Source organism: Hemitrygon akajei, chromosome 7 (assembly GCF_048418815.1).
Source record: "Hemitrygon akajei chromosome 7, sHemAka1.3, whole genome shotgun sequence".
NCBI lineage: Eukaryota > Metazoa > Chordata > Chondrichthyes > Myliobatiformes > Dasyatidae > Hemitrygon > Hemitrygon akajei.
In genome coordinates, this window is record NC_133130.1 from 68587021 (window position 1) to 68614595 (window position 27575).

The window sequence follows — 27575 nt, forward strand, 5'->3', positions numbered from 1 at the left end:
TGTTCCACTTCTAGTCTGTTTCTGGGTTTACATTTGATTGAATTCATAAGCCTGAATCCACATTCATAGTCAGCACTAGAAATGAGATGTTCCAATGATGTCAACAAAAATTGCCAACTCTCCAACATAGTTTACCATCAGTGAATGTCTTAATTAAACCAGTCTCAACTTCCACAGAAACAAATTTGAATTCACAGTACTGTTACATTTTTTTTGAGGTGGTGCTTTTGTCGTAGTTCATATTCATAGCAGTGTATTTTTTTGTCAGTTGTACAACGTTCTGTTTTCCAAATTAAAAATTTGGTTGTGTTTGCAATAGTAACAGTGAATAGCTTGCCATTCTCTAAACTTATCATCAAGAAATGTATTATCCGATTGATACAATTATTCCAATTGAATAATAGATGCTGCAGCAATGTCAGAAAGTATAGATGCGAGCAGATGTGTCACTTCTTCACTGCAGTAAATAGTATTGCTAAGATACTGTGACCATAACTTGTGAAGTTTTGCTTTTGCATTCTGCTGTGCTTCAATTGCATTCAAACAACTTTCTGAAGGAATCTTCTATGTTAAGGACAGTTATTGCCACTTGATATTGTGAATTGGTCTTCTGGCTGGAGTTGTCGATTGGATCGTTACTGTCATGAACTTGTCCTCCTAAAGCGTCGACTGTATTTTTTTCTCCAGATGCTGCCTGGCCTGCTGAGTTCCTCCAGCATTCTGTGTGTGTTGCTTGAATTTCCAGCATCTGCAGATTTTCTCTTGTTTGCTCTTTGCAATACTGGATTAAAACTTCATAATTCCTCATTAAAGCAGTAACAGCAAAATGTCTTGATAGCCATCTTACTTCGATTAGTAAGATTGTTTATTGTTGCAATTTGCCAGTATTTCTAGTTAGAATATTGTTACAATGTAAATATGTTGAAGCTCGAAAATGCTTCAAAGCAAAGGACGTGGTATGTTCATTATTTAGAAAATTTATGGACTATATTAACACATAATATAACTGTAAAATGACCTGCAATTAATTAACATAGATTTCAAAATTATATTAGCGTGATTTTGAAATTATATTAACATTATATAAAAGAAAATTGCAGCTTCACACCAACAGAGGCTCTATGGATGGGAACGTCTCAGACGCTGTGTGGCCACGCCACTGGGCAGCATAGAAGGAACAGTGGTTATTGAACTGGTTCAAGAATTGGGATTCAAAGAAGCATTTGAGATGTGGGAAGAAAAGTACATGGTTTAATTCAAACATAGAACACTGATTACTGAAGGTCTGAGCAATCAGCACCTCCTGGTGTGAGCAAGAATACAACTTTGACTCTACGGCAGGGGTTCCCAACACTCATACCATGGAGACTTACCATTAACTGAGGAGTCCATGGACTTCATTTTGGAAACCCTTGATCTGTGGACTCAAGATTCTCAATGCCATCTTTTGGTTAATAAATAGAGTATTCCCTGCAGCTTGATCTAACAAGTGCATGAGATTGCAAGTGTCATTTGCATATTGACTACTGGAGTTGTCTGAACTTGAAGCTGGAGTGAAATGCAGGGCCCTAGCGATCTTCATGGACAATCCCAACAGTGACAGACATGAAACTTGCCCTGTTATCATGGCTTTTTCAAAAAAAAAATTATTTATTTTAATTTTTTCAAGTTAGTGATACAGTGTGGAACAGACCCTTCTGCTCCAATGAATGAACCTCTACGGCCAGAAACTCAGCTACGTAACCCTAACCTAATTACAGATCAATTTACAACCACCAATTAACCTACTAGCCATATTTGCAACGTAGGAGGAAACCCACGCGTTCACGGTGAGGAAAGTGCACACTCCTTACAGACGACATTGGAAGTGAGACCTGAACTCTGACATTATGTGCTGTCATAGTGTTATGCTACCCTGGCGTTCACTGATCCAGTGGCATTGACATCGACATCACTGCTCTGAGAGAGATGTGTTGGGCAGGAAATGAACAGATTAAGTAACAAGGTGCTGGGTGCCCTATTACCTGGAGGGGTAAACCGGAGGAGGAATCCCTTTGCCATCAAGTATGTACCATTGGGATCTCTCAGCATCTCCCCCTGTCAAATCAGCGACTGTCTCATTACCCTTCAGTTCACTCCAACACGGAGTCAATATGCTACAGACAGCAGCGCGTGCTCCATGGAAGCTTCAGAGCCAAGGAGGACTTCCACTTCACGTTGAAGAAGTCTTGATCTACGTCCCAAAGGGAATTCAGTTGATTCTCCTGGGCTGTTTTTACCAGGGTGGGAAGGGATGCGATCTTCCAGTAGTGGGAGGAGGATCATTAACTTCAGTAGGTCCTTGATGAAATACTTGAGCATGGCTTTCTATTGACAAGCTCAAGACATCAAGAAAACCTCTGCAGTCCAAATACTGCATCTGCAGTTTACATGATCATGCAAGTAGTACAGTGTATTATAGTGTGATTGGCCGCAGAGGCAGTGTTCTGTGCTCCGTGTGGTATGTTGATAGGTGAGGGGGTCCTGAAGAGAGATTTTATGGAACTAGTTAGGAAGCTGAGAAACAGGACCCCCAGGACCTCAACGTGCCATTGAGGATAAGAATAGGATGATTTGGCAGGTGATTGTGTGGCTGAGGAACCGGTGCAGGGGGCAGGAGTTCAAATTTATGCATCATTGGGATCTCTTCTGGGGAAGGGATGACCTGTACACTGGGACGGGTTACACCCGAATCCTATATCCTTGCGGGCGAGTTGGCTAGAGTTGTTTGGGTGGGTTTAAGCTAATTTGGCAGGGGGATAGGAACAGGACTGGTACTTCTTCTCCCATGTGTCACCCCCACCCCCCAACAGCAAACCATAGTTTACTCTTCTAGCACAGGCCGTGAGTCATCTGTGAGGAGCTAAGGTATTCACATTTTATGAATGGTCCTGAAATCCATTGTCATTGGCATCTATTTTGAAGAGTATGACAAAAAGTTTGAAGAGCTAATTACATGTGTTTGGGAAAGCGTGGACTTGTTAGAGATGATCAGCAAGGCTTGTGTGAGGGAAGTCATGTCCTACAATCTTGATGGAGTTTTTTTGAGGAGTTGATTAAAAGGATTGACGAAGATGGGCAGTGGCGGTTGTGTACGTGAACTTCGGTAAAGCATTCAACGTGCTTCCCTTTGGCAGGCTGATCCTTGGAGCACTGATGTACCAAGGGATCTTACGGTGCAAATCCTTAACTCCCATAAGTAGATAGGCAGTAAGAGAAAATCCATAAAGAAGAGGAAATCTGCAGATGCTGGAAATCCAAGCAACACACACAAAATGCAGAGGGAGCTCAGCAGGCCAGGCAGCATTGAGAGAAAAGAGTAAACATTCAGTGTTTTGGCCAAGACCCTTTGTCAGGACTCCTGAAAAGAAAATCCATGGTCTGTTGGGGCCTTTAATGTTAAAGTTTGGGGCGTCATGTTGCAATTCTATAAACGTGTGATTAGGCCACATCTATAGTTTTGACAAACTTCTCTAGATGCACAGTGGAGAGTATTCTGACTGGTTGCATCATGGCCTGGTATGGAAACACCGATGCCCAAGAATGGAAAGGCCTACAAAAGACATAGATACAGCCCAGTCCATCACAGGAAAAGCCCTTCTCACCTGAGCACATTTACAGTGAGCACTGCCACAAAAAATCAGCATTCAATATAAAGGACCCCCACCATTCAGGCCATACTCACTTAACACTTCTGCCATCAGGAAAGCAGTGCAGGAGACTTGGGTGCCATACCACCAGGTTCAGGAGTGATATTTACCATTCGATTATCAGGCTCTTCAACTTCATTCACCTCAACTCTGAGCTGATTTCACAACCTGTGGTCTCACTTTGGACCTATGGACTCTACAAAGTGTGTCTTTGGCTTGCTTGCTTTATTTATCTATTTATTTATTTTTATGTGAGCATTTTTGTCTTTTGCACATTGTCATTCTTGGTAGTTTTTCAGTGATTTCATTGTATTTTTTTTTTGTTTTACTGTGAATGCCCACAAGAAAATAAATTTCAGCGTATTATATGGTGACATAATCTACTTTGATAATAAATTTATGTTCAACTTCAAACTTGGATTTGGAGTATGGCATGTAGTTCTAGTTGACAAATTACAGGAAGGATGTAGAAATTTGGGATAGGGTACAAAAGAGGTTTATCTTAATATCAATACTCTCTTAACTAGAATGTTGCCTAGTTCAGAGAATATTAGCTGTAAGGAGAGGTTGGGCAAACGTATTGTTTTCTCAGGAGCATTGGAGACTGAGGGGCAACCTGATAGTGTAGAAATTTAAGAGGGCATACAGTAGATAGAGTGGATAGTAAAAAGTATTTTTCCTAGAGGTCAGACTTAAGGTGAGAGGAGGAAAATTGTGAAATGTTAAAAATTTAGCAATAAGGAACTTGACAGAAATATATATTTGACACAAACTGTGTGGGCTAGACTTTGACAGAAGTCAAGGGGGCCATTTCTCAACCTAGAAATAACAAAGTATTGAGCATAGGTGATTTCCCTGTGTAATCCTAAAATTTGACAGGAAGGAACTTCAGGCACAAATCCGTGATCACAAGTCCCTGGCATTTTGAGAGATGGAAGGGACCCTGGAGACTCCATAATCATGACCATAATGAGTCAAGGAGGTGAGTCCGGCTGTGATCTCCCTGCTGTCTGCCAAAATGAAAGTTGCCATCTATACTCATCCATCATGTCCTCCTTGCAGCCAAAGAACTGTTTTGTAAATTAGATTGCATTCTGTCCATCTAGAGGCACAATGGACAAGATCTTCATCATATGACAACTCCAAGAAAAATGTAGCAAGCAACACTAGCTACTGTATAAGTTCCTTTAATTATTCTGGTCTTTCTCTCTATCATTTGAGAGGGACCATGAAACACCAACTTCAAAATTTATCTCCACCTTGCTGAGATGCTAACCATTCTCAGTGAAGACCAGCTTCAAGCAAGTTTGCATCTTTGCCCCAACAGTCTGAATATGATTTGCTGCAATGTTGCACCTCACTTTCAATAAACCTTTTGTGGAAATGGAGTAATTTCAGAAGTAATTGGAGCCTCATAAATCTATTAAGCAGATAGCTCCACAGATATTGGAATCACTTCAGTTACCATAGCCATAGTTTCAGCATCATTGAATGACTCACACCATTCAGGAAAATCTTGCCTTGGGTCTTTGTCTCTGGTACTGACGTGCAGTCACAATTATCATGTGGGAAATGTGCAACTTTACACAAACAGGCATGTGATAAGAAACATAATATGTTAGTTGAACGATAACACTTGGTCAGGGGATAAGATGTTCCTCATTTTAGTATTTCTTTTAATGGAACACCGGATGGTGCATTGTTGTTCATTTCAGCACCAGAGTGTCAGCTATGAGATTTACACCCAAATCAATGGATTAGCTCACAAATCCTTAATCCTTAACCCTGGTTGAGATGTACACAAATACAGAAACAGCAGGAAGGAAGTGTCTGAGGATGATGAATTCTGTAGTGGAAAACAATGGCTTTTCAGGATTTCATCAGCAGAATTTCATTAAATCTTGCACGTAGTGGTTTATGCACAGATGAATTATTAAGAGCCAAATCTGGCAGGCTGGAGCTTCTGAAGGAAGTACTCCTTCAGAAAGTGTTATTATCTTATTCCAGCACATCTCTTTTAGAAACGTTTTAACTCTAACTCTTTTTCTGCCATCCTGCTTCACTTGTTGAAAATTATTGGGTAGTTGTACTCATGAACTCAATTGCTTTGATTACATGGAGATTATTTCCTTTCCTTTTGTTGGGTTTTGTAGGCTGGTGGCAGTGAATTTTCCCCATGTGTTGATCCCATCTGACCTGTGGAAAATATATTTATAACTATCACTGCAGGAGTGTTATCAATTGCCTTAGTTATAATTGACAGCTAAGGAGGTTAGTGTTTGCACAGTGGATATTTTGTTTGCCTGCAGCGAAACTTTATCAAAGTTATCCAGACTGCATCTGTTTGATTGACATCTATGTCTCTGAAGACTGCTGTGTGCAATACTGTAGGGAAGCAGAGGCACACAATGTAATTATTATACTATCCATAATTGGAAGTGGACCACAACAAAGAAGCAAGTGCATGTGAACATTGAAACGTCATTGATATTAATGGATGGCTTTGTCTGAAAGCCTATTGGGAGATCCAGTTGAGATGGACAACAATGTACTTTATGAGTAATCAGCAGCTGCATATGTAAGCATGTTATTCAGAAGAACAATTTATTGTTTAACGTGTCCACCAAATCCTCTAAGGAGGAAAATTAGATATCTCTTTATACAAAGCATAGATTAAGCAAGTTTATTGTTTTTGTTTCTGAATGTTGGTGCCTTGAGGGAGCTGACATTACAGGCAGTCAGTTGGTTATGTAAGGCTTCCATTCCTGAGAACTATCTGTCCATTTCTTTGTTACAATATCAAACTGCTTCACGAGCATAATTAAACCAATGTGTACCCAGTTATTAGTGAATACAATAAAACATTGTTTCATAATTATCGATATGTTGAGAAATGCTTTAAAATATACAAGACCATAAGCCATTACAGCAGAATTGGCCCATTGTTCTGATCAGCCATTCGATCTTGACTGGCTTATTTCCATCCTCAACACCATTCTCCCTAAACCTTTGATGCCCATACTAATCAAGAACCTATCCATATTTAATTTAAATATACCCAATGACAGTCTCTAGAGCTATCTATGGCAATGAATTCCGTTGATTCACCACCCTTCGGCCAATGAAATTTTTCTGATTTCTGATTTAAGGGACATTGTTCTTTTCTGAGGCTCTGCCTTCAGGTCTTAGACTTTTCCACTATAGGAAATACTCTCTTTATGTCCACTCTATCAAGGCATTTCAATGCTTGTTAGGTTTCAATGAGATTTTCCCAATTCTTCTAAACTCCAGCGAGTACAGGCCCAGTCATCAAATGCTCCTTGTATGTAAACCCTTTCATTCCTGGGACCATTCTTGTAAACCTCCTCTGGACCCTCTCCAATTCCAGCACATCCATTCTTAGATATGGAGCCCAAAATTGCTACAGTACTCCAAATGTCATCTGACCTGGGTCAATTTGTATTCTCTTTAATATGAGTATTTTCAATATGTCAGTAGTTTTTGGTCTGCACAAAACAAAAGGGGAGAAAGAAATGTTTTAACGTATGAGGAATGTTTGATGGCTCTGTGCCTGTGCTTGCTGGAGTTTAGAAGAGGAATGAGAGTGGATCTCATTGAAACCCTATCGTATATTGAAAGGCCTAGATAGAGTGGATGTAGAGAGGATGTTTCGTATAGTGATTGAGTTTAGAACCAGAATGGAAGGAGATGAGGAGGAACTCTTTATCCAGAGGGTGGTGAATCTGTAGAATTCAATGCCATGGACAGCTGTGGAGGTAAAGTCATCGAGTATATTTAAAGCAGAGGTTGATAGGTTCTTAGTTGGTTACAGGGAGAAGGCAGAAGGATGGAGTTGAGAGGGATAGTATATCAGCCATCGTGGGCCTAATTCTGCGTCTATGTCTTAAAATTTATGGTCTGCATCTCCCCCTCCCCATACAGAGTTAAGTTGTGGAAGACACTGCCAAGTGCAAACTTTGTAGCTAGCCTTCATATTTTGGGTTGACAGAATTCGGGGAGAGTGCTGTCCACTGGAGGACAGTGCCACTAGAGGCATTCAGCACATTGTTGCGATTGTATTCTTGTGGGTTGTGTTCTTGATTTCAGTGCTGATACTGTGTATGTACCCCTGCCCCCATGTGTTCACCAGCTGTGAATGCATGCTTGTACAGGGCTGTTGTTCTGTTGGAATGACCTGTGCACACATTAACTTATTTGCTCTGTACAGGTCTTCCTGTCTCAGTGAATTCCCCTGTTTTCATACTTAATTGTGTTTTTACTCTTTCAAAGTAGCAGTGGCATGTAAGGCAAGACCTGCAGCTGGAATCTTGAAGAGGTGGCAGCAAGTCTTTGTTTGGAGGATGTTTACTGGGCCTATCTGGAGGTGCTGTATAGTGTTGGGAAATTCCTATTGTTTTCTGTGAAGGAGCAGGAAAGAGGATACTCAGATCTTCAGTTTGCCAAATTGGCTTCATAATCACTTATTGGTGTGACACTATCCGTCAGGTGCTATTAGTCTGCCACCTTGCATCTTAAACCGCAAAGTTTTAATCTTTGTGGTTAAGAGCACTTGGAAAGGGTAAATTAACTTGCATTTTGTCATGAAAGCTGACACACAAAAATGACAGGTGTGCATCTGATGTATTCTAAAAGCTTATTAATGGTCCTGTGCACAAAAGTCACTAATACTTCAATGAGAAACTGTAAGTTCCAAGTGCTAGCTTCTGTTATGGAACTGCATGGCCATTTTGGACTGTTGTTAAAAGCAATGAAAGTGAATGTTTGCTTTTTTAACTCATGTAAAATTAATGTTTTAAAAGCAGTAGAAATAAGCAATTTATGCCTTTGTAGAAATATTGTATAAGAAATTCTCTTTATTTTAATGTTTATGCTTATAACTTGTTTTGTGCCATGACTTTAAAATGGCCAGTTTATTCACCTTTTTTTTTTGTAACCTTGTTATCTACTTGAGCCACATGTTCTAAGCTGTGCAGGGCTTGCTCTCAAAATGATGAAAAAAATGCACTACTTTGTCTTATTATCCATGAATTTTAACCATTATTGGGTTGTGGCTCTATGGCATTTCCAGCATCTTGTATCACACTTGGATGCAAATATTTATTAGGAAGCTGGAGCGCACCTAATTGTTGATGGATTTGCACTGCTGGTTTAGTTATGATCCAGATCCACCTGCAGTAATATCTGGTAGATCAACAGCAAACAGGAGAGACCAGCTTTACAAGCAAGCAAAAGTTTATATTTAGCACCCAGTGTGGAATACTGGTCGACCTGTGGTACATCATATAATCAATCTCCCGCTTTCTTCTGAAGAATGCAATATCAGCTATAAATGGTGATACTGTAGCGGTGTGCTACACGCAGCGCTGCAATAACGACACGGAGTCGGTGAGCTGCAGTTGCAAAAGAGATTTATTCGAACTTCGCGGCCTCGCTTTAAAGCCTTCCTGATCCCGCCCTCCCTGGGCGGGAATGCTGTAGGGGGCGCGTATTCACAGTCCTGTCCCGCGCGCGGGCATTTCCCCCTGCTGGTGAAGCAGGCTTGGCGCCCTCTTTGGGACCTGCCTCAATGCCGGCGCGCGCCGCTTTGCGAGCCGGTTCGAGTGCGCTGGGAAGTGGGTCACCACAATACTTGCTTTTCTCTATTGATAATGGGAGAAGGTGAAAGCTTAGTAAGGACGGGAGCCATGCTGTAAACACACTGAAACTTTTCATAGGGTGCTGACTTACCGTTTGAATAAATAACTGCCATCTATGCAAAGTCTCCTGCAGTTACTTCCAGGATGGTATTGTTACCTTTGGGGATAACTGGGTGGGTGGGGTATGAGAAAGAGATGAAAGGGCTTATCACTGCAACTGAAGCTTCCACGCACACTGTATACACATCCCACTGGCTCACTTTAGAAGCAGCTTGAATGGTGTTAAAATAACCATTCACATTGCATATACCACTATTTGTACAAGTTATTATACACTTTGTGCATGAAATGTGGGTAAATATTGTCCAGTACTCATAAATTTGTACTGTAATTGTCAACGGACCATCTTTCAATTATTGAATTGATAATGCAAGGAGCATATGTGGAAGCCACAGAGTATAACAAAGTTGACATTGAAAGGACAATGTAACATTCGTAAGTGTAAATCCTTTTCCAAAAACAGCTCTTGGTAGTTGTAGCATTTACTTCTGGTATTTTAATATGGAGCTCACAATTTAAAGCAAATTTAAATTCGTGATTTAATTACCATTGATTTATATAATCTTACTAACAATATACACAATTTTCAGGTAAAGTTAGGATTTGTCAAATTGTTAGGCAATACTTTCTCGGTGCTCTCCCTGCCAAGCCTCCTATTCGTACAGTCTTGGCGATGTTTATATGTAGCAGCAGGAACAAGTCACAGATTAGTGACATAACTGAAGGTAAATTAGAGACTGTGATACTTGTAATGGCACTAAAATGCTACAGAGCTGCTGAGGCCATTCGAAGTAGTGTTTCTGTGTTGATCATTTACAGATTTTTGCATACTCTGAGTTGGTGTCTGCTGGAGTTTTTTTGAAATCTCTTAGCCCACCGCAAAAATAGGACAATTGTACCAAAAACTAGTGAAAATTTAGTTCTGAAGGACACCTTAGCATTAAGATATTTGCAGTGGAAATTTCCATTACCTACAGATTAATAACCCCAAGAGATGTTACTTATTCTGTCATTTTCTTTGTTTTAATTCATTGCAGAAGTGATATCTGATATTACTTTGATATCTTTTGCTGCAGATGTTCTGCAAGTATCTTGCAAAATCTCATCCATTCATTGCTCTTTACCCTTGAGAATGTACATCAGCAATGCATTAAAGGTGCTTTTGAGGTGTGGATTGAAGAATCTACTTTTAAAAAAAACTGAAGAAGCAGATAGACATTCTGTGAAGTAATTACTTTGCTGTGAAGTTATTTAGTTTTTGAATCTGGCAAGGGTATATATCTGATTCTGGTACCAGTGGAGGCATTGTCGCTGTTGGTACTTTATATCTGTATTTGTGTGTATACATAGGACTCACCTGACCATGTATGTCTGTGGTTTTGAGAATGGAGTTGAACTGTAGCTATTAATTCTTGTCCTATAATGTGTGACTGCAGTGTGAATGGATGTCATTAGAAATTGTGTAATTTAGAATTGTGTTCTTGTGTATGCATTTATATATTACATTATATATTACTGGTTTAACACATCCTAGTGGGTAATATACAGGGTAAGTTCCATATATAATACATTGTGGGAGGCCTAATGAAACAATCTTTCCATTGTTCAATAATTTTTTTAAAAATTAACAATTTGACTTGGCTAAAAAGCATCTCACAATTCAAGTTGACAATTATTTGGTCACCTCCCACATGATCTCATGTACCAAGGTCAAATTGTCTCATCATTCAAAATTCCCCTGCAGAAGTATTCTTACAATTTTAAGGTGCTATATAAATGCAGGTTTTTTTTTGTGGCCTTGAATTTATTACTATAGCAGAGTATGAGACCATGAAGTAATTTGAAAACAGTGTTGATGATTTCAAATTTGGCGAGCAGTAGAACTTACAGGAGAGGAAGTAGAGAAACATAATTGAAATTAGAACATTTGAGATGATCTTTCTTCAGTGAAATGCCTTTTATTCAAAATAATCCAGAGACTTCCTGAGAGGACCCAGGCAGTGCATAATGAATAATGGTAGAGAAGAGCTGGGTTTTTGCATGAAAAGAAAACAAAAACTCTGACAAGCTTCTATAGAGACACAGTGGAGAGTATCCTAACTGGCTGCATAATGGAAACACCAATACCCATGAATGGAAAAGGCTACAAAAAGTAGTGGATACAGCTGAGTCCCATCACAGGAAATGCCCTCACCACCATTACAAGGAGTGCTGCCGCGAGAAAACCCATCTATCATCAAAGACCCCGCCATCCGGGTCGTGGCCTCTTCTCACTGTTACCGTCAAGTAGCTTTGGTCTCGCATCAGGTTCAGGAACCGTTGTTACTTTACAACCATCAGGCACCCTTGTTGATCAGGATCACTGTTACTCTGAACTAATTCTACAATCTACAGACTCACTTTCAAGGTCTCTTTACATCTCATGGGCTCGGCATTTTTTCACTTGTGCAGCTTGCTGCCTTTTGCACATTAATGTTTGTCAGTCTTTGTTTATGTATAGTTTTTCATAAAATTCTACTCGGAGTGTATGTAAGGAATTGAATCTTAAGGTTGTACATGGTAACATATACTTACTTTGAACTTTGAAAATTATGAGGAAAGGGAAATCAGATCAATGCAGCCTCTAAAATCTGAGCAAAGTTATCTGTAACATACCATTTTACAGGTTGAAACTGTCTGTAAACCAACTTTTTCATAAATTATAAATGCTGTTGGCTGACATTGCAGAAGTTGCTCTGATAGGTTATTTAACTACAGATTAGTTAAGTTTAAATTTTAGCTAAAATTAGTTAATTAGTACAGATCTGTACTACTGATGAAAAACATTCTGATCCATAGTAGCATTAACCTTGCTCTGTTTTTGTAATTAATTTTGTCCAACAATGGTTTTCATTTCTTGCTCTTAAATGATGGAATCTTTTGACTTTTGTATACTGATTGCTGTGTGCAGCAGAGAGGGGCTGGGCGCAACTCATCAGCTGTGATGGGAACTTCCCGTTTTAAAGCTAAATAAATATCACCCCTGGAGAAAAAGTGTTGGAGGTTTTTCAGCTGTTGGCATCCTGGTTGGATTTCATGGGAAAACAGCTTAATTTAGCCTTTGACATATTTTTCACTAAACTGCAACTGTTGAATGAACAGTATCTTAAAAAGTAGCATTTCTTACAGATGCTTGGATATATTTATATTATAGGAGATCTTTAAGTATCAGTTGTTCAATCAGACCTGAGTTTACTGTAGGGCAGTTTGATTTTTCAGAATACTATGTAGTTTTGTACTTCACTGTGCAGTACTTTTATTTTTGTAGTAAAGATTACTTTTTTTTGATGGCTCAACATTACAGGAAATGCTGAAGTTTCAGAATAAGTCTGGACTGTGTCTTGCCTTGGTACACAGAACAAATGAGCACTGTCCTGAAAGTCTGTGCTTCAGACATTTTTTGTCAAATATCAGTGTTCTGATCATATTAAACACGACTGAATTGGTTACAATTACTGCTTCCCAACAGGAATGATTGAAGCTTGAGTCAAAAGTTTCATAGTAAGATCAATTAACAATGTGCTTGCTGAACCTTTTATCTTAACCCTTTATGGTGTGCTGAGTATCCTATTGCACTTGGCAAGTAGCTTACCAGGCAGTAACAAAATAGAATTGTCACTGATGACTGAGCTTCAAACTGCAACTTTTATCGTGGGACGATATCAAATTGAATTGAATTGAAACTGCTTGGGTTTTATAGATGCCAGATTATACTTGGCAAGCTAACTCAAAGTTCAGTCCAATTCCTGATGCTCTTATTTCACAAGAAAAGTGTAATCTTAAGCTGTTGGCTTTGAATGAAAATATGACTCCTCAAGCAATGTTTATTTTAAGCACCATAATATTTCTTCTTAATTGGAAAACAACTTGCTGGAAGCTTTATGCTTTTTCTTTCCTTGATAATTCAGTACCTCATTTTATTGTCACCTCACTAGCATATTGATTTTAGTGAGCCTGAGCTGGTGTGCAGGCTGATTTACATCACCCCCATTGGCTCAAACAGTTGGTCACCTGCAACTACTGCTGAGCTATACTGATTCATGAGTCTCTGTCTATATTGACCAGATGGATGTCTGTGAAAAGAACTGGTAGGAGTATGAGCTGAGGTGAGGGGGTGGAGTTAGGGACATTTGCCTTAGACTTGAGGAACCTCGCAGACTTGCTTCGACCTTTTGTGTGGAGATCATGATCTGCAACATCAAATTAGCACCGGCTGTTTAGATGTAACTGAAAAATATCACAGGGTAATTCGAATGTAGTCTCTAATGCACCAAGAGTTGAGGGGCAGTGATGCTTTTCACATATATTCCTTAGGATACTACCATCAACAGAATGCATAATATTGTTCACATTTAATTTTTAAAGTATTTTATTAGATTCTTTCTTTTAACTTCAGTGTACAGGTAATTGGTGAAGTGATTTTGAGCCAGTTAGGGTGGAGGAAAAATTTGGAGAGCTCAAAATGGATAAATAAGACAAAATTATTGATTAATGAATTATCAACCAAAAGGAGAATTTGGGTAAAATGATTCCTAGTGGAATCAATCCTAGTATGAAGCAAGAGTAAAAATAAAATCCATTTTAGTTCTAAAAGGGAAATGAGTATATATTGTTACAGAAATAATTTGGTGGTCTAGTGGTGCCAGCAGTCTTAAATAATTTTCTCCCATTTGGTTGTTCTTTGTTGAGAATTGAAACAATATTGGCCCTGTATTGTGGTGGAGGGAATAGGATTATGTAGTCATGCCAAATTTGGCTTTCATCTGGTGACTCCCGATCTTTCCTTTTCTATTAACAGAGCTGAGATTGCCTAACTTGATTTAAAAATAATCAGCAAGATTCCCACTACAGTACAAACTTCTCTTTTGGAGGGAGATTCAAGTCAGGAATAAAGCTGTATACTACATTTTTGGGGTAAATGTTTTGGTTTCAGATCCAGTAAAGTATGAGCTGTAATCTGATTTGTGTGTTTACCTTTTAGAGTCATCAGTGAATCATGTGGGTGTGAGAAAGAAGTCTGGCTCCACTTCCATTAAGGTAATCATCTTGTCAGTGGTGTTGAAAATTTTGTCCTTGCTCTCAGTGTGAGGGAATGCTTTGATGAAGTAGACATATTGTATCATCAAAGCCATGAACTACTTAAGTTTAGTAATTTGACATGCATTATAAAATTTTAGTCTCCATGTGCCTAGCAGACTTAAATGTTCCCATATCCGTTTTTATTTTAATCAATGGTTGGTTGGTGTGGTTTCTAAGATAACAAATTTGCATCTGATATCAAATGGCTTTCGGCTGAAAAGTTTGTTGAAGTATGTTATCAGCCCTCCACCCTCCCCAGGTTGTCCTGTTTGCAGAATTAAATATTTGCAATTATAAATAACCTTCATTTAAATGTTCCCTGCTGGATACAGTGACTCAGTATTTGTTTCAAAATGTTTTAAGCTGTCAGTCTTTTTTTATTAGGGCCAATATCTTCTTGCTGAAATTTAACTTTAAAATGTTACAATGAGCTATTTAAGTCATTCTGTAACAAAGCTGAACCAAAAGTAAACCCACAATTTCTGGGATAATTTGATGGCTTGAAAAGTGAGAAAAATAATTCATACATCTTTGTGACAAATAGTAATTACATTTTATCTGGACAATTATATTAAACGGAGTATATAATCTTTGCTAAGGGATTAATCTGCCAGGAACTACATCCACATTTTTTTCTCATGTAATTCAAACCTAAAGTTGAAATCTATTTCTATAATTAAGAACAGTACAGACTTGTGTAGTAGCTACATGGTTTTATTTTTAAAGCTGTGTGTTACTGAAGGACGAATGGGTGAAAAACCAACTGATCAGGTATGGGGCAATCCACTTTCCTGCTGTAATTAGCTGGACAATTGAAGGCATTCTGCAAACTGCTTGTCTAAAACTGGAAGGATGGTGATTGTGTGATTGACAAAGCTGTTCTTGCCAAATAATACTTAGATGCTGCAGAATCAAAATCAAAATACACGCTTTAATGATGTATTGAAATTTTGAAGTGTAAATTAGTTCACTTAATGTTACTCACTTTGCATATAATTTATTTGTTATTCTTTGCTTTTACTTTAAACTAATTTTTCCTTTGTCTGCCTAACGATCAGATCTCTTCACATCAGATAATCACTCGTCACATCCTTTGATATCTTCTGGAATATTTGTTGCTGAATGGAGTCCCAGTTTCTGGCAGATGCCAGCCTCTTTTAGATTACTTCTGAGATTGTGCATTTGAGGTCCACTGAAATGGATGTTTACTCAGGACCCAACTGTAAGATTTCTCTCCTGAGCCTACGTTCTTGGAGTTGTAACTTGAACCTGTTCCTTCCCGGCTAGGCTGGACAATTGCCAGGAGAGTGGGCAGCATAGGCAACTCCAGTTTGTTTAGGGCTTTCCTGCAAACTTCAGTCAGCCTCACTACACCCCACCGTACTGAGGATTAGTGCATTTACTGATGAGCCAGTAAGACACACAAACTAAGCCAAGCACAAGGACTTGTAATTTTTTTGACCTTTGACATAGAGTTGGGTCTTGGCAAAATTCCCTGTGTTGGTCTTGGGTCAGTTATAATCCAAAGGTTCTGTAGACTAAGGCAACAATGAATGTTCAGACTTGATTTCTGGTGAATTGACTAATCTAAAGTGATGGTGTTTTAGGAGTAGATCATTGATGTTGGTGTATGGATTGACACACACTCAGAGACGGAGGGGGGGAAGAGGGAGGGGGAGAGAGAGAGAGAGAGAGAGACTGAGACCGACCTGGAGGAACTTAGCAATGCAAGCAGCAACTATGGAGGAGAATGAACAGTCGATGTTTCAGGCTGAGATCTGATGAAGGGCCTTATTTGGCAATATCAACTGTTCAGTTTTGTCTATAGCTGTTGCCTGCATTGATGAGTACCTCCAGTATTTTGGTTTAAGATCTGGTCAGATCCATTTAGTGTTTTGGGCATATTCTCTCAGTCAGTGAGATCATGACATCCATTTTTTATAGACCTTTGGCTCCATATCCTATTGAATCATGGATTTAGACTTTTGCTTTCCAGATTCACCGCTGAATGAGCAAACATTCATTTTAATGTACCAAATTAAATTCCAAATCTTCCTGCCAGTGAAAGGGGAAATGGGGGTGGTGCATGAATCAGTTTGTGGTATTTTTGGATTCTGAAAGGAATCAAAAGAGCAGCTGTAGAGTAACTTAAATGATCTGTCTCCTTTCAAGATGTTGTATGGTCACCCTCATTATGCTGCTGTGTTACTTCCTTTCAGGAGCTTCTATATCACTATCAATTAATCTTCCACGTGCCCACTAGCTTTTGTAAGTATTGATCCTTCACACCATTATAATATTGTATTACACATGTTTGAAATTCATATCTATTATAATGCTATTGTCCAAAACTATACATGAACTGAGCTTCTTTTTCCAATATATTCTAGCACTTCAATGCAATGAGTAATATTTCATTAGAGCTTCCTTTATATTTCGTACCTAACTGCTATATGTTCATGTGTACAGAACCCCTAAATCACTTGGAAACCTCTTTTGCTTGGCAGCTTTAACCATTTAATTGATACCCATGTCTGTTCTTCAAAAGTTACTGACCTCACATTTGCTTTCATTGAAATCTGTACGAGTTTTGTCTGTTTACTCAATCTGTTTTATGTTTCTTTGTCACTTTAATCCTATCAACTGTGCTGTATATTACCCATCTATTGTCATTTTTGTTTGGTACCTTCTAGAGTTACATTGATATTTTCTTGTCTATTCCCTTGGAGAAGAACCTGTTTGTTCATTCCTTTTTGAGAACCGTTCAGGCTTGGTTATGAATACTCAGGAATTTCCCAGCAGCTAGTTGCATTGCTGACAGTCCGAAAGTAGGAAAGTAACTGTGGTGATGGCCTCCAGTAAAAAATATGTTCAAGCAATTTTATTTTTAAGTTTCAGTCAGTGCATTTGGCTTCTTGTGCTTTACATGCTTCCCATTCTAGAAGTTTCCAGTATGATAATTGTAGTAAATAGTTTCTCAGAATAACTGAATTTCTATGAAGCTGCAAAGCAAATTACTCTATGCATGCCATTTTGAAAATACCACCTTACTTTTGTTTCCTTTGCCAAATCAAACATATTTAACGTTGTACTTTATAACAATTGGAAGATTGGGGTTTAAGTCCTGCTGCTGTCTCTGGTACGTTATCTCTGTAACCGCATGGGTGTTGTCCATGTGCTCTGGATTCCTCCCACATACAAAAGACGTCCAGGTTGCTAATTTGTTTGCACGGCAACACTTGTGGGCTGCCATCTGCACGCAGTGTTAGTCATTGAGGCAAGCGATGCATTTCACATTGTTTCAATGTTCTCATTTTTTAAAAAAAATTATAAAAGTTAAAAATTTCTAACAATTAAAGAAGTATTTTCCCTACTTTGAAAGTGATCCCTTGTTATTTGTTTCTACCTGTCTATTTGGTGAGTAATTGGGATCCCTCTACTCTGTGAAATACTTCAATATTAAAGAACATGCATGTGACAGGTGTAGGTTATGGAAATATTTTGTATAAGATTTGCTGATCTAAAATTTGACTTTTCAATATAGATGGGAAAACTAATTTTTAAAGGAAAGTTCCAAAAATTTAATGTTTTATTTTGGCCAACAGCTGCAATTAAATTGATTTTTGCCTATTTATTTACCTTCACCGGAATGTATACGACCAATGAAATTAAAATAATGGATTCACATTTTATGGTTGTGCTTGAGATTCTAACCAATCAGATTAATCCTAGCTAAACAGATCTTCCAAAACAGGCAATGTGTTTTTGCTTAGTTTCAGGTTTTTATACAATTGCACATTTTGGGAGTTTAATTAAACACTTAAATTGAAAACCCAAAAAGTCCTGTAACAAACTGAGCTTTCTGCAAAAAAAAACAAGTCAACACAAGTCCTTAAAAGTAATGTTAAATAGATTATATTTTGGTATATTTGATATATTTCTGATTATTGCATATCATTATAAGTATAACGCTTTATTGACGTGTCTCCTTTGATTGTTTGTAAATGTAACCAAATGCATAAAAGGATTTATTGAGAAGTGCAATAAATCACGGTGTGTTTTTGCTAACATTTTTAGTATTTTTGTGACAGTGTACAAACTGCTAATAACTACTAAAATACTTTGTAATGATGATGCATATTGAATCTGTTGATGCTGGTAAACTTCTGAAGTCTACAAATGTAATTCTTTAAATTTAGTATCATCTTGATGCCTTTACATTCCTAGTTCTAGCAACTGGTTTATGAAGGCATGCAAGTTTTAGTGCTTCCATAACTCAGAAGATGGTTGGTGGTTGGGTTGAGTTGTCTTCGGATCTTGGTAATTTACTTGCAAACGTTTTGTTAACTTGCGAAGAGACGTGGTGATTATTGTGTCCTTTATATATTGCTTAACACAGACCCCGATCCTATTTATGAGCCAATGCAGGCAAAATTCTAGGCTACAGCGCACAAAGTTTGCCACACAACCAATCAACAACGAGGTTTCTTCCCCACAACATAATTGAGTTTCTGAAATGATGTCCGGTCCACTGATTGAAAAGTATATAAAGGCCAAGCATTCGGAGGAAGCACCACAATTAACAGTGCACTGACGATGTCTCCTCACATGGTGACGAAACGTGTGCAAGTAAATCGCCAAGACCGAAGAGCAAGTCAACCTTGCCTGTTCTAGAACTGCTCCCCTAAGTGCCCCTTTCATTACATGAAGTTGAAGTTTTCTTAAGTTTTTTTTCTTTCATCGTGCCGCACCCACAGAGTTGACTGATTGTATTATCAGTTTAATAGCTGCTCCATTCATACTGACAAGGATGTTTTCAACAAGCAACAAGTAATCACTGTGCCGCCTCGTAGTTACATATCACCATCATTGTGCCAATGCAATAATTATGCTAAAATGGATTTTGAACTATTGAACTGATGTATTCCGATAGTGTTCAGAAACATGTAAAAGAATTTCTATTTATAGCCAGCAGACTGTTTTTAAAAGTTGCATGTGTTAGTCATTTGTGACATGAACTTTATTTGGTATTTTGATATAACTTGAGCTTTACTGTGACTCTTATTTAAAAAGGAATTCCTTGCTATAGTGCTTTTCATTCTTCAGTGGCTAAACATAAGGATTCTACAATTTTCTCTCTGGGATTTAGGAATTCAAGCAGAGAAAGGATCCTTGTGTTGCTTACTGGGGTCAAATGGACCCACTGTGATCTTGCTGCATCTGTTGGCAGAAGGTTTGTACTGTGGAATTCTGTTTCTTCTGCATATGTTTAGGTTCCCAAAGATTAGAAATGATAAAACAATGTAGGGAAAGCCGCACCATTCCTGATAAAGAGGGTCCATAATTCAACAACTAACAAATCCCTGGGTTCCCTCCCACATTCCAAAAGGTGTATGAGTTAGTAAGTTGTGGGCAAGTTATGTTTGTGTCAGATGGATAGCAAAACTATTATTTCTTTAATCTGTCAAAAGTAGAAATGCCTACTATTTCGAAACAGAGCTTAAAATCCAGGAAAATAAGCAGATTTTTTTTTCGAGTGTCTATATATGAATGAAGAGTCTTTTGGAAATCATCCCTGTTGTGCAAGACAGTGTATATCCTCTGCCAGCCCAAGGTGGTACACAGCTGATAATGCAGTTTGGCGTAGAGGAAGGAGTTTGAAAATCTGGCTGAGTGGTGCCACAACCACAACTTCTCACTCAGTGTCAGCATGATCAAGGAGCTGATTATTGACTAGGCGGAGGAAACCAGAGGTCCATAAGCCGGTCCTCATCAGAGGATGAGAAGTAGAGAGGTTTAGCAACTGTAAGTTCCTAGGTATTATTATTTCAAAGGACCTGTCTTGGGCCCAGCATGTAAGTGCAATTACAAAGAAAGCACAGCAACACCTCTACTTCCTCGGAAGTTTCTGAAGATTCAGCATGACATGTAAAACTTTGACAAATATCCATAGATGTGTGTTGGAGAGTATACTGACTGGTTGAATCACAGCCTGGTATGGGAATGTCAATGCCTTTGAATGGAAAGTCCCTCAAAAAGTAGTGGATATGACCCAGTCCATCATGAGTAAAACCCTCCACTCCATTGAGCACCTGTACAGTGTGCTGTTGCAGAAAAAGCACCATCCATCATCAGCAATCTCCTCTACCCAAATCATGCTCTCTTCTTGCTGCTGCCATCACGAAGAATGTACAGAAGACACAGGACCCACACCTCTTGGTTCAGGAACAGCTATTACCCCTCTTGAAACAGTGGGGAAACTTCACTCAATTTCATTTGCCCCATCACTGAACTATTCACACAACCAATGCACTCACTTTCAAGGACTCTTCATTTCATGTTCTCTGTTCATTGCTTGTGTTTTGTAATTATTTTTTCCCTTTTTGTATTTGCAGTTTGTCATCTTGCACATTGGTTGTGTGTCTGTCCTGTCGGGTACAGTCTTTCATTGATTCTATTATGGTTTTTGGACGACTGAGTATGCCTGCATGAAAACGAACCTCACGGTTGTATATGGTTATATATGTGAACTTTGAAAACAAATTTACTTTGAACTTGAATAATCTTGTTCCACCTTTTTCAGTGGTTATACCTTTTGGGCGGAGAAAGCCCAGTCTAATAGTCCAAAACATTTCACCATTCAGGTAAACGTGGGAACACTGAGTCATTAATCACCGACGGTGGGCTCTAGAAATGGCATTGGAAATCTGCAGAAGTAGATCAGTGTGTAAAAAAAAAAAAAAACGAGTGAAACCACTTTGCGGACTTCAGAGCAGAGTGAACCTTGCAGCTTGTGGCCTGTCCCGTTATTTTATATGGTGTGGGGTTGCCAAAGCTTATTTTAGTGCTGCAGGAGTTTAGGAGATAATTCATGGCTTGTTTTTCCTAATGGATACAATTGTCTGTTGTGTAAATGCATCAGAAAGTTGATCCATGACAGTCTGCCTAGGGTCTGCCATATTTATAATGTATTGTACTGTGAACTTTGGGGCAGTTGCCAGTTTTTCCCTAATTTCATAGCCAGAGGGGATTGTAGCAGAACCCAATGATGTGGTCAATAGTGCTATCGATTACAAACTTTTGTCACAGTGAAGATAATATTCATGGTGCTTCTAGAAGAAGTTCATACAACTGTTGAGAGGAGGCAGCTGAGAAGTACCATGTGATGTGGGTCATCTGAGGTTAAAATATTTGGGCCCATCTTAAAGGCGAAGGCAAATAAAAGTCTGTGAAATGTTTTGTCATCACATTCAATGTGCCAGCACAACCTATTGGTTGATTGTTTTATTTTTCAGAAGACTTCAGAATTCATGGTGGACTGGCTGCGCAGTGATCACTGTCTGCCTGATCCCAAGATAAGAACGGGCCCTCAGGGCACTGTAAAGATACCACCAACACTCTCTCCACAAAATCCTCCAAATTCACTGGATTGCTAAGTAAATTGGCTTTGGCAGCCTCTCAAAGAGCAAAATCGCCACAAATGAAGCCCGTTTACACAGAGTTTCTTCGGCTGGACAGGCGATGTTATCATGTGTGTGACACCAGGCTCCCAAAAACTGACCCTCTTTTCTGAACCCTGTCACAGGAAAAGATTCTCAGGTGGGTCGAGAAAACGTTTAAAGATATATCAAAGCTCTTTGACAAATTATGATTCATGTTTCTTTATCAAATGTACATCGGCGCATATAGTGAACAGCATCCTTCGTGTTAACGATCAACACAACCAAGAGGGTGGTGGGGCAGCCCACAGGTGTCGACACTTGTTCCGGCACCAACGTAAGTGCTCACCATGTTCGGCAGAACAACACAGAACACAACAAGCAATGAAGGAACAACAGCAAAACAAGCCCCGTTCCTCCCTCCCTCCCTTCCTCCCTCCCTCTCCATGTGTGTACACAGTACTCCAACCCCAGAGACTCGGAACTGGATTCAAGCTCACAGACATTGCGCTTCAACTTTCCCAGTGGACTAGCAGAGATTTGCAGACGTGGGCTTCACCCAACAGGCTCTGACTTCCAGTTCAACCTGCAGCGTCAGCCGTAAGAACCCACTGATCACCGAACACCAGACCTTGAACTCTGCACTCACCAGTGTTGAGACCCCGATCATCAGGCCTTGAATTCTGCTCTCAGTGGTAACAGCGGGTCAGCAGAACTTTCTCCTCCTGTCCTACAGAGCTCTGACTGCAGAACCTGCCAACTACGTGCTGATCTGTGGGGTGGGGATGGCGGCTTGTGGCACCTGCCACCCCAATATCCGGCTGGACAATCTGGCTTAGTCTGCCAATGCCACTAACCTTTCAACGTGGAGAGGAGAATTGGACTCCAGCTTGACATCTAATTACCCCACATCCCTAACTTGACCCCTAACTCCCCTCTCTGTTCCCCAAACTAAAAAGCCAATAGAAAAAAACTACTAATTCTGAGCCACAGCTCAGTGGAGGTTGCAGTTCAGTGCCGTGTTGAAATACAATGCCACTGATATCAGGGAACATCAACAATCACTGATTGAAGCAGAACATTCAGGACCAGATTTGAGATCACACTGTAGCCATTATAAGGGGTGGACGGAGGATTCACTCTCAAATTGTCTATTTACCTACCTTGTTGTCCACTTCCTACCCCATCTAGGGAAGTGTCTGTGGTTCACACATTAGTCTCATCAGGCATCTCCAGATCTACAAAAGCAGAATAGAAGCAGGTCAGCCTTTGTCCTGAGGGACTACCTGGAACGAAGTAAAAGACGACAAAGAGCTGTTATTAACACATGGCTGTGTGTTGCTTAATATGCAACTAACGTCTGGCATTAATCTAAATTCAGGTATTTATTTTCACCAATTAATTTCCTCTTGATGTTTGGAGGCGCTATGCCAGATGTGCAGGTGAAATAGAGGATTAGTGTTACAGTCCTACAGATCATTTAAGGTAGTGTTTCCCAACCTCCTTTAGCCCAACATCTCCCTAAAGCACCTTCATACACGCCAATGCCCCTCTTAAGCACAATATACTTTCCAGCACCCCCATCGTAAAAACATGTCTACCATATGCTAACATGAGAAAAATGATTCCGTTTTAAATTTTTATTTGTCTTTAAACCTAGTTTACACAGTACATGAGCACTGTACAACAGCTTCAATATCAATGTGATCCTTGAGCTTGATGGTTTCATCAAGAGTTGAAATATCTGGTTCAAGTTGTGACAGCAAAAGCCTTAAGTCCCCATGTGTAAAAATGACCAAACAGTTTCTGTTTTTTGTGAGTATGTGGTTCACTGCACTGAAGCCTCTTTCAACAAGGTAGGAGGATGGAAATACAATGAAGAGCAGTTTGGCACATCTCCAAAGACCAGGAAACTTCATAATACAGTCTAGCCACGTACAACAAAGCCCGACATTTTTGAAAAGCATTTTTGCTTCTTCATCATTCTGAATTTCGATAATTTCTTCTTGCAAGCTCTCTTTCTGTTCTTCCACTTTGCAAAGAAATGGGTTAATTACCCAGTCCAGAATTTCCAGATTGTTCAAATCCTTGAATCGATTCTGAAAATCCTTCAGTGACTGCGGATGTAAGCAGTACTCCTGCAAATCACCATCTATGAAAGAGAGTCCCATACTTTCCATGCAGGGAAACCATGAGAACACTCATCTCCAAATGTTTTGCTGAGATATTTCCAAATTTTTGATAAAAGTGGACACTGCATTTTTTGCCTGGTTTAAATTGAAATTCTCACCTGCAGTTTCATATTTAGAATGTTCACTTTGTCATTCAGGTCATTAGGTATGCTACATCTCCACTTAGAAGTTCAGTCTTGTTTCCCAGGCTGTTGTTGACATTGAGAAAAAATTCAACCACAATATCAGAAAGATCAAAGAAATGCTTTAAGCAGCAGCCCTTTGACAGCCTACGCACTTCAGTGTGAAGAAGCAAGCGTTCAAACTCTTCATTGTTATCTTGGCATAACTGGTGAAATATTCTGCTATTCAATAGATGAGTTTTAATTTTGTTGATAGTAAGTATTGTAAAGAGTCATGCTTGAAAAAAGACGTTGGTTGAGGTTTTTGGCTGTGAGATGTTGACAATGAATTCCACAATAGATTACAAAGAGGCTTGTAATTTCTTTCTTCAGAAATGCCACTAAACCATCGTGGCAACCTGTCATTTATGGTGCTCCATCTGTTGCACAAGAAATCATGTTCCTAATCAGAATACTTTTATCCTCGATGTACGTTTTGAGTTCATCATAGATTGTTTCTCCATTGACTCCGTTGATATTTGTTTTCTCTTTTCACAAAAGAGAACCTCTTTACAAACTTTTCCACCTTTGATAAACAGTACATGTGCCACTAGCAATGCTTCGTTGTCTCGCACAGTTGACATCCATTTGTATCCCAAATTCTGTTTTTGCAGCTCTGCTTATTTGATACTCATTGTCTTCACTTATTTCGTCAGTATGACGAGCTATAACGCAGGAATTGATTTTAAAATATTGGTATCTATTTTGAGAACAGTGGTGATCACTTCTTATACAGCAGGAATTATTAATCTTTTATTTTCCACACTTTGCTATCATTTTGGTAATGTTACAAGAAGCAATGAGATCACGATGAAAGTCATTTTTAGCTTTCTTGGCAAATGACTTGAGTGTGCAATGTTTTCCAAATGCTTCTTTCATCTTCTGGAGCTGAGTAACACCATAAGTAGCCTATTCAGGGTGTCTTTTACAGAAGTGTTCGTGCAATCTTGATGGTTTTGTGGCTTCATTGCACAGTACAGTATTACAAATAAGACACATGGGGCATCACTGATCTGGCAGGAATGGAATAAAACCATCCTCTGGGTATGTGACATTGTACTGATGCACTTTCTGTGGTTTCTGATTCTTGGCAGGATTAGAATTCAAGGCTTCACTGCCTTCAGACTCATAGAGATCACACTGTATGTATTTATCCATCATTAACAGGGCTAAATTAAAATTAACACCAACTGGGAAATTCTGACGGATGTTGATGACAGCCGTGAATTGATGGAACAATGGTAGAGGCACGCAAAGGAACAGTGAGGTGAAGATGAAAGCAATCACAACAGCAAAAATTACGTTGACAAGGATTCAAACTGGTATCTGAGTGTAAAGGCTAATTTATACTTGTGCATACACCGTAGCCCTGATTTTCACTTCTGTGTTGCTCTATGCCATAGCGAGCGTGCGTTGGTTTGCGCCAAAACGCTAGTTGGCGGTGGGGTTTTTAATCCACTGTGTTGAGTTTCTTTGTGAGACACATGGACGAGGAAATGCATTTCAAACATTTTCGCATGTCGGCAGGTAGATTTGACGATTTGGTTAATCTGTTTCGCATTGGTGTACGCACAGCCTACAGACATGGCGGAGAAGCAATCGGAAATACGTAGGAGGAAGTGCGATGCTACCAAGCAGACCAATCACAGTTGATGCGGTCTGCGTCACCACGACGCGTGAGTAACTTTTCTGGACAGGTGCACGTCACTCTACGGTGTAGGGTATGTGGTACCTACAGTGTCGATGTGACGCACAAGTATAAATCAGCCTTCAGTGTGGATAGAGCTGGTGTTTGGCAAGCTGCTTTTTATATTATTCCAGTTAGCACTATTAACCAATCATGTAAAGGCTCATTCCCCAAAGATGGTTCTTGACCTCACGTGTGAAGCTGAGGGCACTTTGAACACCTCAAGAGGGGTCAGCAGGTTCACTGGCTCTATTTCACCTTTTGATTCCAGCCAGGACTGTATCATTGCACAAGCTGTTTTCTGTAGAGAAAGTTAGGAGGGTGTACTCGATTTACCAACAGTTAAATTCCTTAACTCGTTTCATGCTGTGAGTCAAGGGGAACTGTTGGGCACCCTGGTTGCTAATTTATGCATCCCTGATAATGAATGTCTGTTTTGTTGGTGAGGTTGGATGAGATTGCCGAGTTTCAGGCGGGTTGTGACGACAAGTACTCACCACCTGCAGAGCTATGGTTCTTCCTGTGTTCCAGTGCCTCGTTCTTTTTTTCAGAAATGGTTGATCAGATCTTGTGTCTCATGTTAAGGTGCCGTTAGCTGCACCCCTCCCCCCCGACAACTTTTATTTCCCTAGTACCTCCTTAGGACATGTAACCGCCCCCTTGGGGGTAACTGATTTAAGGTATCATTGTGTTTACTATGACTTCAGTTACAACACATTTACTCGTACAGCAAGAAAGCAAGTGTTTGGTAACACTTTACAAAAAGTGGACAATTCTCTCTGCTTGGAACTTGGAAGATGGTGCTTAACACCTTGACCTTTGATATTTAGAATGTGTTCTTTGTGACTAAATATATACACCAATGTCTTTCCTACAAACTGGAGTTTGAGCTTGCCTTCCCCCAAATGATATGTGGGTATTTCTCACCTTCCAGTTTCACAAATGGATAACAGTTTGGGTTTTTATTTATTGTTAGCTTTAGAAGCAAGAATAGGTCATTTTGCCCCACATACTTGTTCTACTAATCAACAAGACTGTGGCTGATCTTTTACAAAAGCAGCACTTAATCTGTCAAAATGCTGGAGGATCTCAGCAGGCCAGCAGCATCTGTGGAAAAGAGTAAACAGTGGACGTTGTGGGCTGAGACCCTTCATCAGGACCCTGCTCTGATCCAAATCTACACCATCACTATGAAACAGGTGTGAAATTACCACTCTTTCTTGGCTTAATCTCTCCATGTAGGATGAATAGCACTGTCCTCCCCTACCTCATCCTCCAAACCCAAATGTCAGTTCAAACAATCTCAGTGGTATTCCCTAAATTGTAAGTATCAGACCTGTACGTGGTATTCTAATCTAGATGCTTTCTCAACAGGTTACCATATAATTCAGCTAAGATCGATTTCTTTTAGTTTCTTCTAATCTTTTTTTTGTTTTAGGTTTGTCATCTTAAGACTTTCTCAGAGTCCTTAAGTGTCTTACTCTGCGGTTATGCAGAGAAATTCAACACAGATTATTGAATGATATGAACTAAAAGTTTCAATTATCAGTCTGTTTTTTGGTCAACTAATCT

At 39.4% G+C, this 27575-nt stretch overlaps 1 protein-coding gene across 4 annotated transcripts in view; it reads left to right on the plus strand.

Annotated features, from left to right (window-relative positions):
• The window catches only part of LOC140730534 (rho guanine nucleotide exchange factor TIAM2-like), a 252268-nt gene that overhangs the window by 50320 nt on the left and 174373 nt on the right, over positions 1–27575 (plus strand). For 2 of the 4 annotated variants that reach the window (XM_073051115.1, XM_073051117.1), the window contains exon 2: positions 14427–14482. The gene's annotated coding sequence lies outside the window, so the exon portion shown is untranslated. Of the gene's footprint in view, positions 1–14426; positions 14483–16775; positions 16793–21819; positions 22124–27575 lie in introns of those variants that run through there. The other 2 variants (XM_073051118.1, XM_073051119.1) reach the window with 2 other exon arrangements.